The sequence below is a fragment of the Typopeltis vanoorti genome, chromosome 10, assembly GCF_054136105.1.
Source record: "Typopeltis vanoorti isolate ZY-2024b chromosome 10, IOZ_Tvanoo_1.0, whole genome shotgun sequence".
NCBI classification, from domain to species: Eukaryota; Metazoa; Arthropoda; class Arachnida; order Uropygi; family Thelyphonidae; genus Typopeltis; species Typopeltis vanoorti.
Genome location: NC_143558.1, coordinates 94944674 through 94960180, shown reverse-complemented (window position 1 = coordinate 94960180; position 15507 = coordinate 94944674). Strand labels below are relative to the sequence as shown.

Genomic DNA, 15507 nt, shown 5'->3' with positions numbered 1-15507 from the left:
TTGGCAAGGAAAATTTTATTAACAGATAGAGGAGATACCCCACATATAGATCCACTGTTTGTCTACACTACATAGATGAAGTGCTGTTCATTTGACCACTTGCCTGAATGTTCTGAACAATTTCTTAACACATCCAAACAACCAGCATCCTAGGAGTCATTTCACCTTAGAATAGGAAGACAACAGTATCCACGTCCTAGACACTTTGATTATATGCCACCCTGATGTTACCATGTCATTTTCCATTGGTAGATACATTCACCAACAGTTATCTGTCCACCTTCCAGCAGTATGGAATTATTAAAATCTTGTATATAACAAGGCAGGCAAAATTAATTAGTTCTGATAAGTGTTCTCACTGAACTTTAATGTGCATTAAAATTACAAAGCAATTCCCCCTTCCAGAACAGAGACTACACTAAATCTATTACAATTCCATATATCCAAGTCATGAAAAATTGGAAAAAATTCTAAAAAAAAAAAAAAAATGCAACCTACAACTGCTTACAGACCATATAAAAATTGGCATCCCTTATCTTCTCCACCGTCACCAGACCTGCCAGGTGTTTATCAGGTTCCTTGTAGTTGTAAACTGTCTTACTATGGCCAAACAGTCAGGACATCTAACATCAGAATTACCAAACTGAAGTACTACATCTGGTTTCACTGCTATAACCACTTAGGACTTGCTGACAATGCTTTAGATGCTCAATATGGGATATGCTGGAAGAAGGCTGCTTTACTCCACTGCAATAAATATAAATATGAGAGGCTGTTTCTAGTATCTGCCTCAGCCTTGAGAAACTACCCAAATCCCATGAAATTTGGTTGCATGAAATTGTCCCAAATTTGAGAAGTACTCATCCTCAGAACTTCTGCCCAGCAGCCAAGAACATCCATTTTAGCTCACTAAGGAGTGCTATAAAGGACTTTAGGCTCACCTTTGTTTTCATGCTTCAGCCTCATTTATCCAGTGTTAGTGTCCATTTATATATATATATATATTGTAATGTGTTCCCTGACAATTTGAAGATTTGGAATTATTAGAATTATTAGAAGATTTGGAATAACCATTTCAATACAGTTATGAATAGCCAACATATAAGCCTTACCACCAATTATGAAATCAATTAGTGTGTTACTTTTACCTCTATAAAAAAAACTTATCTCCATATTACTAGGGGAGAAGAACTTTACAAGCTCATACCAAGATTTTACTAAAAGTGATTTAGCAGTATAAAGTAGTATCTGGCAGCATTAATACTCTAGTTGTCAAATAGTTTGGTAATAGACTTTGTGAGATATCTGCTCTTGTGCATTTTTATACAGCTATCCAGTTTTCATCTTACAGGAAAACTTTCCAAGGCTGCTTCTTAAGCCTCATTTGATACATTTCATTATTGAGAAAAACAGATCAAATGAATATGCTAGGCCAACTAATACAAAATTTTTTTTTCAGGGGAAATTCAGAACAAAGCTTGGGAAGATTTTCCATGCATTGAAAATTTTGGCACTTACTTTATTGTATGGATCACATTTGTACTTTTGTTTTCTCATGCTTGTATCATTCAAAATATATTTCTCTTCCTCTTCTTGTCTGTCTGTCAATTTAGCACTGACACAAAAGATTCACAATCCTTGCCATGAATAAATAAATAAATTCCATGTGAAGATACAGCGTTCCTCCTTTTTACGGGAGTTCATGGTACCATCTATTCCTCCCAAATTTTATCCGGACTCCGGAACCGGCACATGCTGACGAATCAGACCTATGGCTGGGTCAGTATTCCTGACTGTAATCCGTGTGTGTCCTCGGACCGGTTTGCCTGCTTGCAGGATGAAAAACACCAGATAAACTGGCGGAAAAAACCCTGCTGTCTACGCCCAAGACTGGCTAACTTGGCTATGGCTGAGGAAGATCCTTGAGCTCCTCACATCGTTGATGGGAATCGAACCTAGGACACTCCTTCCCCAGGCATATGGTTGCGAAGCGCAAAGCCACTAGGCTAACTGCACGGACTGTCATGAATGATGAGAACATAACAGACCTTTGTGCTAGACTGAATCAAATGCTTTGGAGATGTCAAGAGTAACCAGCTTGAGATTCCCCAAACTTTGCCAAGGTTGGGTAACATTGTTCAAGGTCTCCCTGTTGATTGACAATGGCAGAATTCATGCTGGTGATTGTTTATTAGTTGAGCCACTTCAGTGTGTTGTAAAAGTTGAGTGTTAATGCTTTTTTTTTTTTTTTTTTTGTTATTTAAAAAAAAAAAAAACTAATGTGAATGAAATCAGAAGGTAATGTGATAGCAAAGACTTGCCGTCCTTCTTAGGAATGTGTTGAATATAGATAATTTCCACTACAGTCATACCTCGGTTAATGTTACCGCTGGTAATGAAGTCTCGATATAACAAAGTCAGCAATTTCAAGCTCTATTTTATGTAAAAATATTAAAATTTTAAGGTCAATGCCTGGCAACATTCCGATTGGCGAACGACGGTGACTCATCACGTACTCCCAAGCTGTGGGTGTGTCTGTTTTAACAGTTTCATGCATCATCTGCATAATTTAGTCGTTTCTTACACTTTGTAGGGCATGTTTCAGTGTGGTGCATTGCAATAAATGACGTATGTTCTCTGATAGCATTATTGTAGATTTTTGTAAATATTAATATTTAGTTAAAATGTCAAAATCAAGGAAAAGAAAAGCAATTTCTTTAGAAACTAAATTAAATATTTAGTTCCGGGACATCCTACTGATCTTAATAATATGTTAAACACTTGCATTCCTGTCAAAGTTGTCTTTCTTCCTGCAAACACAACTTCCCTGATTCAACCGATGAATCGGGAAGTAATAACAACATTTAAAGTGTGGTATATTAAGCAATTTAATTGAACTAGAAGATAAAAAGCCAATGTCAGTTAAAACATTTTGGTAAAACTAAACCATTAAAGACACAATTGAAAACATTAATAGCTCTTGGAAAGAAGTCACTCAGAAATGCTTAAACGGAGTTTGGCGAAATTATAGCCAGAAGTTGTACTAGAAGAAGAAAATGACATCCAAGAGATTAGAAATGTAGTTATCCAGATGGTTCAATCAATAGGTTTCGAAAATGCCGAAGAGGATGTAAGAAATTTATGAAATGCAGAAGATGATGGATTTTCAGTGGAAGATTTAGAAAAACTTGTTAGCAACGAAGCCAAAGAAAATGAAATGAAATTAAAGAAGTTCCTACAGAAAAAGTGTTAGCAACCAAAGATTTAAAAAGGTGCTTGAATGACATTGAAAATAGTTTAAATTTTTTCACTGAAAATGATCCTGATTTAGGAAGAAGTGTTATTGTTAGCAATCAGTATTAAATGCAATAAATCCATATAGGCAATTATTAAATGAAAGAGAAAAAAAGCATAAACAATCAACTTTAGATTCATTTTAAAATGTCATGATAAAATCATGACATTTTAAAATGTCATGATTTTATCTTTGTTAGATATGTAATGTTGACTTTTTATTTAATAAAGCTTTTCTTTTTTCAAAAAAAAGTCTTTAATTTTCTTTATGTACGGATGTATCCCTATTATGGCCATAGTATTTTTATCTCTGAGAACGAAGTTTCGCTTAACGAAGTAATTTCGTGTAACGCATCCTCTTCGCTAACTACCACTAGAATAGGAAAGAATAAAAAGGTGGCATAGACAGGAGTCAACTCTGCAGCAAACAGGCAGAGAAATGAAATTTATTGAACAAAACTTAATTTCTGAGGTAGAATGTACCTGGATAATTTGTGCATATCAGCTTTTAAACTAGATGTAGAAATACGGAATGAAAATTAACAAGCTGTATTTGAATATTCAGAATTCACCTTGTGATTCTTTTGAACTATTTTATATACACCTACATATAATTTTTATATATCCATATTTAAGCATATTAATATGGCTTTATGTACTCTTTCAACATATTCAGGTCTCGAAGTTTTTGTAATATAGACTTTGCCATTATATCTAATTGCATATAAGTGTTCTGAAAAACTAAGGACATTAACTTCTAGTAGTAAGACTTATACGTTGGTTAGACATAACTGGTAATTAGTTTACGGAATTAACAACGCATATAAAGTATATTAATTAAAGGTAACTTAATGAATAACTTCTATATTTCGGCAATGTCACATTGCCATCTTCGGGAACATAAAGATATGGTATGTGCACTCAGGAACTAACACAAAGCAAATGAGGAAGAAAGCAGGAAACTAATATTGTTCCTAAAGTCCTAATGGTGCCCTCTTGCGGGCCCAACTGCCAAGACTACCAAATTAGCCCGCAAGAGGGCACCATTAGGACTTTAGGAACAATATTAGTTTCCTGCTTTCTTCCTCATTTGCTTTGTGTTAGTTCCTGAGTGCACATACCATATCTTTATGTTCCCAAAGATGGCAATGTGACATTGCCGAAATATAGAAGTTATTCATTAAAGTTACCTTTAATTAATATACTTTATAAGCGTTGTTAATTCCGTAAACTAATTACCAGTTAAGGACATTAACTTTTACAATCTGTTCATTGAAAAAAAAAAAAAAAGAAAGAAAAAAAAAATATATATATATATATATATGTAGAAAGTATTTTCTGTTCATTGAAAAAAAAAAAAAAAAAATATATATATATATATATATATATATATATATATATATGTAGAAAGTATTTTACCGGGGTGGTTAAGGGTCAAGGGGGTGCTTAAGGGTCAAAGCTGTATAACTGAGAGGAGACCTCCACATAGCCTTTAAAGGAATGCGGAGAACCAACCAGGGCTTCTGACCTAATGTCCAATCCTCACCTTCTCGTGGTGCACCCTTTTTGGGTATCTACTTTGATACTGAACGAACGAGGATGGGCTGGCAATTTGGGATTTAGCCGACCAAATTGTATTCTTATTGGTTAAACCAAAATAAAAAATGATGGTACAACATGACAAAATTTCATGCCGGCTGGGGCGTCGCCCGGTTAAACAAGGTCCCCGTTGTTTTCGCCAGGGAACCAGGGCGAACAGCGAAAAGTCAGCTACTGGAACAAATCTGAAAACAAACCCCAACTCAACATCACCAGAGTTAAAGATCGGCTATCAATGTAAGAAGCCTGAATGGCAAAGAAATGGAGCTAGCTGAGGAATTAGATAAGTACCAGATCGACATAATAGGGGTGACTGAAACAAAAAAGACCAAAATTAGTGAGATCTTTCTGAGCAATAAATACAAAATGTTATATTCAGGCAATAACAATCAAGGAAAAGAAGGAGTAGCCATAGTATTCAACACAAAATACGAGGCTAATCTTCTTGAATGGCAGTCAGTCTCAAGTAGAGTAATGTGGGCAAATATGAGAATGGGGAACTGGACAATGAGACTTATTTGTGCCTATGGTCCCACAGAAGGTTCTACTAAGGTAGAAGTGGAGGAATTTTTTGAGGCTTTAGAAAAAGCAACTGACACAATGAAAAAGGAAAAGTTGGTCCTTGTTGGGGATCTAAATAGCAGAGTAGGAAATGATTGTGAGACATACAAAAATATTTTGGGAAAATTTGGAGAAAAGAGCAAAGCTAATAATAATGGCAAATATCTGTTGGATTTCTGCTCAGGACATGGACTGGTTATTACTAACACCATGTTCCAACATAAAAATGTGCACAAATTCACATGGAGAGAAGAGGCTAGGAATAAGAAAAGTCTCATTGACTATGTTATTGTTGATAGTGATGTTTTCTCCCTGGTGCAGGACACCAGAGTGTACAGAGGATTTGAAATTGGAAGTGATCACTATTTAGTCTTGAGCAGGATAAAATTGAATTTCATATTGAAAAGAATAACATGTAAGAAAGTTTTAAAGCGAATAAAAGTTGAGCAGCTCTCAGATGTAAACTGTAGACTAAAATACAGAAATATTATTGAAAAGAAAATGAAAGAGTTTGAGAACAGGAATCAAACCTTGGAGATTCAGTGGCAAACTCTGAAGGAAACATTGATTGATTCTGCCAGAGAGGCATGTGGTGAGGTTGTCTGCAAAGATAAAAAAATCAGAACTCCCTGGTGGACACAGGAAGTTAAAGAGGCAGTGAAGGAAAAGAAGAAAGCATATCAAAAGTTCCTGGCAAATAAGTCAGCTTTTACTCTTACAGAATACAGAGACAAATGTAAGAAAGCTAAACAGTGTGTAAAACTAGCTAAACAAAAGTCATGGGAGGACTTTGGCAAGAATATAGAAAATAAATATCAAGACGGTGGCAAAATATTCTGGAGGTTGTTGAAGAAGCTTAGGAATGGAGGAAAGAGTGCTGTAAAAGGAATTAGAGATGATAAAGGTGAAATGAAAACAGGAGAAAAAGATATCCTTGAAGTATGGAGTAATTACTTTGAAAAACTGCTAAATGAAACAAGCAGTGATGACAGCACAGTGATAAAAAACACTGACCAGGCATGCAGTCAGGAATACATATCCATACTTGAAGTAGAAAAAGCCATCAAAGGCTTGAAATGTGGAAAGGCAGCAGGAGTAGATGATATTCGACCAGAAATGCTGAAGTATGGTGGTATAAGAGTCTTACAGTGGCTGCACTGCATAGTTCAGACAGCCTGGACAGAGGGATGAATTCCCGATGATTGGAGTAGAGCTCTCATAGTACCCATATATAAAAAGGGAAATAAAACTGAATGTGAGAATTACAGAGGTATTTCCCTACTGAGTGTTCCTGGCAAGATCTATGCAAGTATACTTGAGAAACGGTTGAGAAGAATTGTGGAAGAAAAGCTTGGTGAAGAACAAGCTGGATTAAGGCCAAATAGAGGCTGTCAGGATCAGATCTTCACTTTACGACAAATAGTCGAGAAAGCATGGGAATATAACAAAGATCTGTATTTAAGTTTTGTCGATTTGGAAAAGGCATATGACAAGGTGCCAAGAGAGAAGCTATTCAATACGCTGCAGTTATATGGTGTCAATGGGGCATTATATCAAGCAATACTTAGTCTTTATTTGAGTTGTGAGTCAGCAGTTAGAATTGAAGGAAGTACAGGAAGATGGTTTAATGTTAAATCTGGTGTGAGACAAGGATGTACATTATCCCCTCTGTTATTCATTATCTATATGGATCACATTATGAAGGAATGTGGTATTAAACCTGATATCAAAATTGGAGATGTTAATGTCAGCTCTTTGCTTTATGCGGATGATGTTATACTTCTAAATAAATCCGCTACAAGTCTGCAAGATTCTCTGACTAAATTGAATAGCTGTTGTAATAGATATGGTATGAAGGTCAGCAATAAAAAGACAAAGACAATGAAAATAGGCAGAATCATTGAAAATGTCAACTGTGTTGTGAATGGAGAACCTGTGGAACAAGTAAAACATTTCAGCTACTTAGGCACAATTTTTACTGAAGATGGTAAACTAAATATAGAAATAGACAACAGAATCAGCAAAGCTGGTATCGTGGGAAGTCAATTGAATAAATTCATATGGAATAAGAAAGAAATTAGTCGGAACACTAAATTAGCTGTATACAAGACTGTGTTCAAACCAATTTTAACTTATGGATCTGAGAGCTGGGTCAGAAGTAAAACACTTGACCAAAGACTAGAGACCGCAGATATGAGAGTCCTGAGAAAGATTAGAGGCGTGAACAGATGGCATCAATGGCAATATCATATTAAAAATGAGGATATTAGGAAAGAACTTGACATTGTCAGCATCCAGGAATGCGTTAGCAGAGCTAATCTCAGATGGTATGGTCACTTAAATAGAATGGGAGAGGAAAGATTAGCAAAACAAGTGTTCTCTGCCAGGTTGGCAGGAAAACGACCCAGAGGAAGACCAAGATATAGGTGGATTGATACGGTACAAAGTGCCTTAGACGATAGAAATATAAGATCTGATAATGTTGGAGTCTTGACAAGTAACAGACTGATTTGGAGGAAAATTGTAGATAGGAAGTTAGTAATGATGTAATTTTTTCATGTAGTACTGTCATATCCTGTACACCCCTTGAGGGTACATGGCAGGAATTTGATGATGATGATGATGAAGTATTTTACCTTGGGTATAATAAATGTTAAAGATACAAAGCTATTTTAAACCTGGTTTTACTCCATTTCCCAAGTAAGCAAACAGACAAATAAGTCAAGTTTGCACCTGCAAGTGTTGCAAGTCTAGCTGACCCTGCACGTAGTGCAAGACCAAGGCTACACACACACACACACACATACATACATACATATATACACAGGGTGTCCTATAAGTTCTGAAATATTTCAATAATTCATAAAAATTATAAAAATCGGTATATTAGAGTGCTGTTTGCACAAAAGTGAATTTCAAAGAGGGGGTTTTTTTGGCTGGGAGAAAAAAAAATTACTTAATTCAAATTTTCACCAATAGAGGGTACTGTACCACATGCATCATTTGCAAATACATGCAAATGAGAGCTCTATAAAACACAGGGTGTACTGCTGGCAGGTCGTAATGAATGCACGCGAATTCACAGTCATTGGGGTAGACAGAATTGTTTTTGTGAAAAGAAAAATTTGTTGCTGTGATGCATATGCACCATGAAGGATGCAGAATACAGATGTTTTTGATTACTAATGCAACATTAGTTGAGTGTTAACCTTTAATATTCTTTTTTGAAATTTCTCCTATCTGCTATCTAAACTTTTTGTATGAGTTTGTTTTTATGTTCTGTTTGTTTGAATTAAAAGAAAGAACACAATAGTTTTTGTAACTTACTATTACAGTACAAGGGTATTATTATCATTACAGTATTAACACTATATTATTATTGCCACATATGAGCCATTATAGTATTGTTGTTATCATTATTATCATATATGTGCTGTTCATCAGGGATCCAAGTTACATACAGATCTGACCTAAAGGTGTTCTCAGGAATGTATCTCATCCTTAACCCTGAAATTGCCATTATTTATGGAAGAAAAGTGAAACAGGTGAACGAGTGTATATTAATTGCTGACGTTGAGTGCCAGTTTGGTGGTGAGAATGAAGCAAATCTTAGTAGAGTAATGGTGGAAATACAGGAGCATGAAATAGAAAACCTGCAGAAGCAGAAAGAGATTAGCAGGACTACTGATGGATTGCATCTAAATGGTTTTTGGTTTTGTGTCTGAAGAGAGCTTTGTTCACTAAGCATGCTGAGATGCTAATTAAGGAAAATGTAAGCATTTAGGGTGGATGCAATTGATGTGTGTCAAGGCACCCATGAGGCAAGTGAGTGTGAGAATTACCAACAAGTGCAGAATCTAGTCTCAAGCAAAAATAATGAATAGGGTGATCGTTTCAGGAAATAAAGGTGGTTGGGGCCCTAAAGAGATGCTGCAGTTTCTATATACTAATGCTAGAAGTATTAGCAACAAGAGGAAGGAGTCCAGGGCATTGGTTTGTGCAACCTTGACAAAAGTTATAGGCATTAGTTAGACTTGGCTAACAGCAGGTGATATAGTTACAGGGATTAATATGATTAATATTAATCTTCAGAGAAGACAGAATGGGGTAGGGGTACTGCAGATGAATTGCAACCAAAAAGAATAAGAGATACATAGGAGGGTGGCTGTTCATTTGAAAAAGTCTGGTGTGAGATCAAGGCCAATAAGACAAAATATAAAATTAGTTGCTGATATAGACCAGGAGATTTCAGTAATGATCATGCATCAGCAAATACATAAAATAAGTTCAGGTTGAGTGATTATTATGGGGACTTTAACTAATGATATATAGATTGGAAGGAAGAGTGATCACATGGCAGGAAGGAAATGGAATTTATATACCTACTGAGAGATAATTACTTGGAGCAGCATGTGATGGAGGGGACTCGAGGTGCTGAAGTATTGGACTTGGTCATAGGATCAGAAGAGCTGTCTGCAACTAAGGTGATCACATTGCCTCTGATTGCGGAAAGTGACCATGCAGTCTTGATATGGGAGATTGTAAAAAAATCAGGAATATTCTGTCAATCACCTACAGGGCAGGTGATTGACAAGCTTAGTAGGAAGATCAAAGTTGTGCCATGGCATAAAACCCTGCAAAAGGAAGGATGTATTAGTTCATGGGAGATAGTTAAGATAGTTAAAGGGCATCTAGAGGAAGCTATATTAAAAAATTTACCTAAGGTAAGGAGAGTTAATCAGATAGGAATTGGATGGATTAGTAATATCATTAACTTGAAGTTTCAGAAAAAGAAAATACTGCAGAGGGTATATAAGGAGAAAGGTGACCAGTATGGTAAGGAAGGCAAAATCAGATTGAGAGAAGAAACAAGCTGAGTAGACTAAGGGATATCCCAAAGAGTTCTTTTGCTGTGTAGCAAGTAAAAGGAAGAATAACCTTGAATGAGTGGTGATGGTCATGAAATGACAGAAGCGGAAAAATAGTCGAGTTACTGAGTTACTACTTTGCAAGTATATATCATAAAAGTAAGGTTAAGACTGACATATGTGACAGAGATTGATCTGAGGATAGAGGTGGATGAATTGGAGATTCTTAGGATATTATAGAATCTCAATGTAAGTGTAAAATGCAGCTGTGGGATTAGATGGCATTTCATCTTGCATTTTACAGGAATGTGCAAGGAAACTGGCAATGCCGCTGACTACGCACTTTAATTTAAATCTCGCTCTGGTACATTTCCGAGGGAATGGAAAGAGGACAAAATAATTCCCTTGCATAAGGGAAACTCCAAGACTGCAGTAGTAAATTATAGACCAATCAATATCTCAGGAATGGTGGTAAAAGTACTGGAAAAATTGTTCAAAAAGATTGGTCATTTGATTGAATACCACATGGACCTCTATTATGGAGATGGATATGACACTGGTTATGTAGATAAGATGATGGCTGCTATACAGGTATCAGAAAGTGGTATACTGAGGAGTAGAATCCAGGCAAAAGCTGTGCCTAGTGGTGTGCTACAACGTTCAGGACTAGGACCACTACTGTTTAATTTGTCCATAAATGATATTGGAAATAATTCTGAAATTAGAGCAATAGGGAATCATCTAGACAATGTGGAGATCTTGCTGATGATTTAAATAGGTCTGTCAATATAGGCAAAAGATAATGGGTGTCAGTGTAATTTTGGAAAATGTAAAGTTATGCATTTTCTGATAGATTACAAACTGTGTACCATGTTGATGGAACTATACTTCAGGAAATAGATGAAGCTAGGGATTTAGGGATGGCAGTAGACAGAGAGAGTTGAAGTTTAGAGGACATATTGCTAAGCTAGGCTAATACAGGGATTACTTGGCTGTTGAAGAACACACAAGTAGAGATAAAGAAGGAAATGTTATTCCTCTTTATAATGCCTTGATACATTCACATCTGGATTACTGTGTTTCGGATCTGGTGTCCTGGGTTTCTTGAGTATCTGGATGTTGTGGAGAGGATTCAGAGGAGCAACCAAGATAGTGAGTGGTCTGTGGAACGTTTCCTGTGAGGATAGATTGAAGGTGTGTGGGCTGCAGAAATTGGTTGATGGGCGATAAAGAGTGTATATGATAGAAATGTTTAAGTTACTAAAAGGGTTTTTTATAGGATTGATATGCAAAGTGAGGAAATGTTTCATCACTTTGCTAGAAGAAGGTTAGAAGAAGAGGATATACCTGGAAGTTAAGTAAAAATGTGGTTAGTAAGGGTGTGAGGACTAGATTTTTTGCTTGGAGAGTCGTAAATGAATGGAATGTGTTGCCAGAATCAGTTGTTAGCACTTTGTCTCTTAATGGATATGATAGATTGTGTGGATAGTTTTGGTCTCCTGTGATGTCTTTGGACTCCATGGAGGTACCCATACTACTACTAATAATAATATGAATTTTGAATCAACACAAAGTATTTCACTTGAACAGGCCACTCTAGGCCTAAATCCTTGATAGGCATGATGATGATATTTCACTTGAATGAAAAAAAAGCTATCAAGGAACCAGTAAGAGATTCTCTGATCTTCTGTACTCTCTATATTATTATATTTAAATTAATTAAAAGAAACACACGTATTAACCACAGTGAAAATTATTTAATTGTAATATTTCATCCTAAGTATCTTAGGACATCATCAGTACAGTAGTTTTAAACAATAATAGGAATAACATACAGTTAGGGCGCATGATTACAATAGAATCTCATTAAACGTGCATAACGTGCTACAGAAGTAAAAAATAAAATAAAAAAGTAAAAATTATTTAACACAATTTTATGATAATTTCCCATACTTTAGGAATAGTAAGAATGTCGTTGCGGTTTAAGTTTGGTCTGTGTAGTAGGGCTTCAGAACTTTCTTTGTATAAATGTTCATGTTTATATAAAGATCTATGTAAAAGTTTAGACTTTTCCCAATGGATCCTATGGTTTGGATTTTCAATTCTGTGTTGAGAGAGGCCAGATTTCTGTGGTTTAAAAAGACGAATGTGGTCTTGATGTTCCGAGATGCGTTTCTGAACAGACCGACCTGTCTGTCCAAAGTAAGATAATTTGCATGAGCATGGAATCTCATAAACGCCAGGCAACATCAAAGGTGAGAGTTTGTCCTTAGGAGAAGGTAACAAGTTGTAAATTTGGTTGATAGGTTTGTAAGTAGTGGCAAAATTGTATTTCTTCCTAATTTTAGAAAGACGTTCTGAGATGCCTTTAACGTAAGGTATGGGAATCCTATGGACTTCTTCCTGTCTGGTTTGATGTGTGGAGAAGTGACTGATGATTTTTTGAGTTGTTTTAGGATTATATCCATTTAGGATGGCTGTATTTTTGATTACTTCTAATTCCTGGTTTAAAGATTCTTCAGAGGAGCAGAATTTGTGTGCTCTGGAAACTAGTGATTTAATAATGCCAGATTTCTGAGATGGATGATGAGCAGAAGAATTGTGAATGTAGTAACCTGAGAATGTAGGCTTGCGAAAGACAGACGTGGCGATGGAACCGTCTTCTTTTCTTTGGATGTGTAAATCCAAAAAGTAGATACCGTGTGGAGATTCTTTTTCTAACGTAAAGTTGATGCGATGATGAAGAAGGTTAATTTTATCTAGAAACAGTTGTAATTCATGTTCAGGATGATCCCAGACTGTAAATACGTCGTCGACATATCTTAACCAAATTTTTTGTTTGGGTTCAAAAATGAATATTTTTTCCTCAAGGTGTTCTAGAAACAAGTTTGCTAGGTTTGGTGATAAAGGAGATCCTATTGCTGTTCCTTCTTCTTTCTTGTAAATTTGACCTTTCCAGGTGAAGTAACCTGATGCAATAACAAACTTGAACAATTCAACTATATTAGACTGAAAGTTTTGAGTTAGTAATTCTATTGTTTCTTTATGGGGAATGTTTGTGATGAGGGAGACAATGTCGAAGCTGATCAACAAGTCAGTTTTTGATAGTTGAATGTCTTTAATTTTTGTGTGAAACTCAGTAGAATTTTTGATTGAAGAGACTGAGTGGCCTATGTGAGGATGGAGAAGGTTAGATAAGAATCTTGATAACTTATACGTTGGACAGCTGATACAGTCTACGACTGGTCTAAGTGGAACATTAGTTTTGTGTAGCTTAGGTAAGCCATTAATTCTAGGAGGTCTTGGATGGTATGTCTTAAGTTTTTTTATTGTTTCTTCATCTAAGGAGGAAGTTTCATTAAGTAGCTTATTTAATTTTCTGAGTTGATGTTTCGTAGGATCATAATCCAATTTGGCGTAAGTACTACGATCTCGAGGAAGTAAATTCATTTTTCAGTCATATGAATTGGTATCAAGAACCACAGTGGTATTTCCTTTATCAGCTCTGGTAATGATTATGTTTTTGTTACGTTTTAAGGAAATAATAGCTTTCATATTCTGATGGTGGGATATTTAATTCTGAAGGTTTGGCATTGTAGATCACTTTAGCTACTTCAAATCGAAGTTTGTTGGCTTCAATACTGGACAGATGTTTGACCTTTCTTTCTATATTATGTATGAAGTCTAAATATGGGAAACACTTTGGTGAAATCGCAAATTTATGGCCTCTTGCTAGAACATTTAATTCATCTTTTGTTAGTGGATGGTTAGATAAATTGACTACCCATTTTTCCGTTGGTAATTTGTTAGTGATCTTTTTTGATCGATTTAATAGATAATAAGATAGTAAGATAGAAAATTTAATAAGGTATTTAATATGTAGAGCACTATTGCTTTTATCAAAAGCTTTTTTTCCCAAATTCTTTGAGACAGTTATAATTAATTGTAGCAATTCTTGATTTAATGTATTTGACAAGTCTGTTTCTAGTTCTGTAATATTTAAATTGTTTGTTGTTAATTCATGCTTAGACACTCGTAACTGATTGAGTAGTAAGGAATGACTTGCTTTTTGATAGATTTTATGGGCACCTGGAGATTTGATGGCTTCCTTCAGTTTTGCAAAGGTTGGAATAAGATTATCGTGTCTGCACTTTTTTAGAAAAGATATTCTAGCTCGTAGCTTACCCTGTTTTAATTGCAGTTTTCCTAGTAAGTTTGTCTTCTGCGCTGTCATTTCCCCGTGAAGGAATAAAACCTTTTTAAATAACGAAACCTGTGGTGCAATCATAATTAAAAGAAACACACGTATTAACCACAGTGAAAATTATTTAATTGTAAATATTTCATCCTAAGTATCTTAGGACATCATCAGTAAAAAAAAAAATTTAAAAAAAAATTGTATGACAATTTCCCATACTTTAGGAATAGTAAGAACATCGTTGCGGTTTAAGTTTGGTCTGTGGTTAATACGTTTGTTTCTTTTAATTATGATCGCACCACAGGTTTCGTTATTTAAAAAACATATTATTATATTATATTCAACATCTTGAATTGCACACCCTGGCCACTTTGAAACCTTTTTTTTTTTCATAAGATCCTGTGTCGTGGACCATATTTTTGCATTATGGAAATCTGCTCACTAGAATAATTGCAAGTTTCCTTGTAAAACTGGATGGCCTGGTTGGCCAGTAGATAGCATGCCCACTCAAAAATTAGTTTATATTTGTTAAAAATAAATTTATGTTTGAATCCAGCTGCAGACACAAAAGTTTATGATATATTTTTGGTGACAAATGTATTTCATCACCTGGCATGACACAACCACCCTGGAAAACTGAAGTGGCTCATACAAACGTTTGGGTCACTAGAGCACCATTTCTGGATTATCAAACCTTTTGCCTATCCATGGTACTAAGACTTAATGTACATTATAGGTTCAAAGCTTTGAAAGGATCCACATTAAAACATTTAATTCAGTATATCAAGAGTTCCAATTTATTTTAGAGGCCAACAATAGTTTCCTGTTCTTATTATACCTGCTCGTAAGAAATTCAGATGGTAGTCAACAGTTTTCATTATACAGGAAGGAAACATTGACAGTAACAGCATATAACAGGCTGATAATAACCACATCTTCTGATGTGGTTATTACCAACATCCAAAGATGTATCTATAACCGAGGTGA

At 35.4% G+C, this 15507-nt stretch overlaps 1 protein-coding gene across 2 annotated transcripts in view; it reads left to right on the top strand.

Annotated features, from left to right (window-relative positions):
- Nucleotides 1-15507, top strand: part of LOC150102605 (tRNA wybutosine-synthesizing protein 5-like) — a 98318-nt gene that overhangs the window by 59716 nt on the left and 23095 nt on the right. The window lies entirely within an intron of this gene.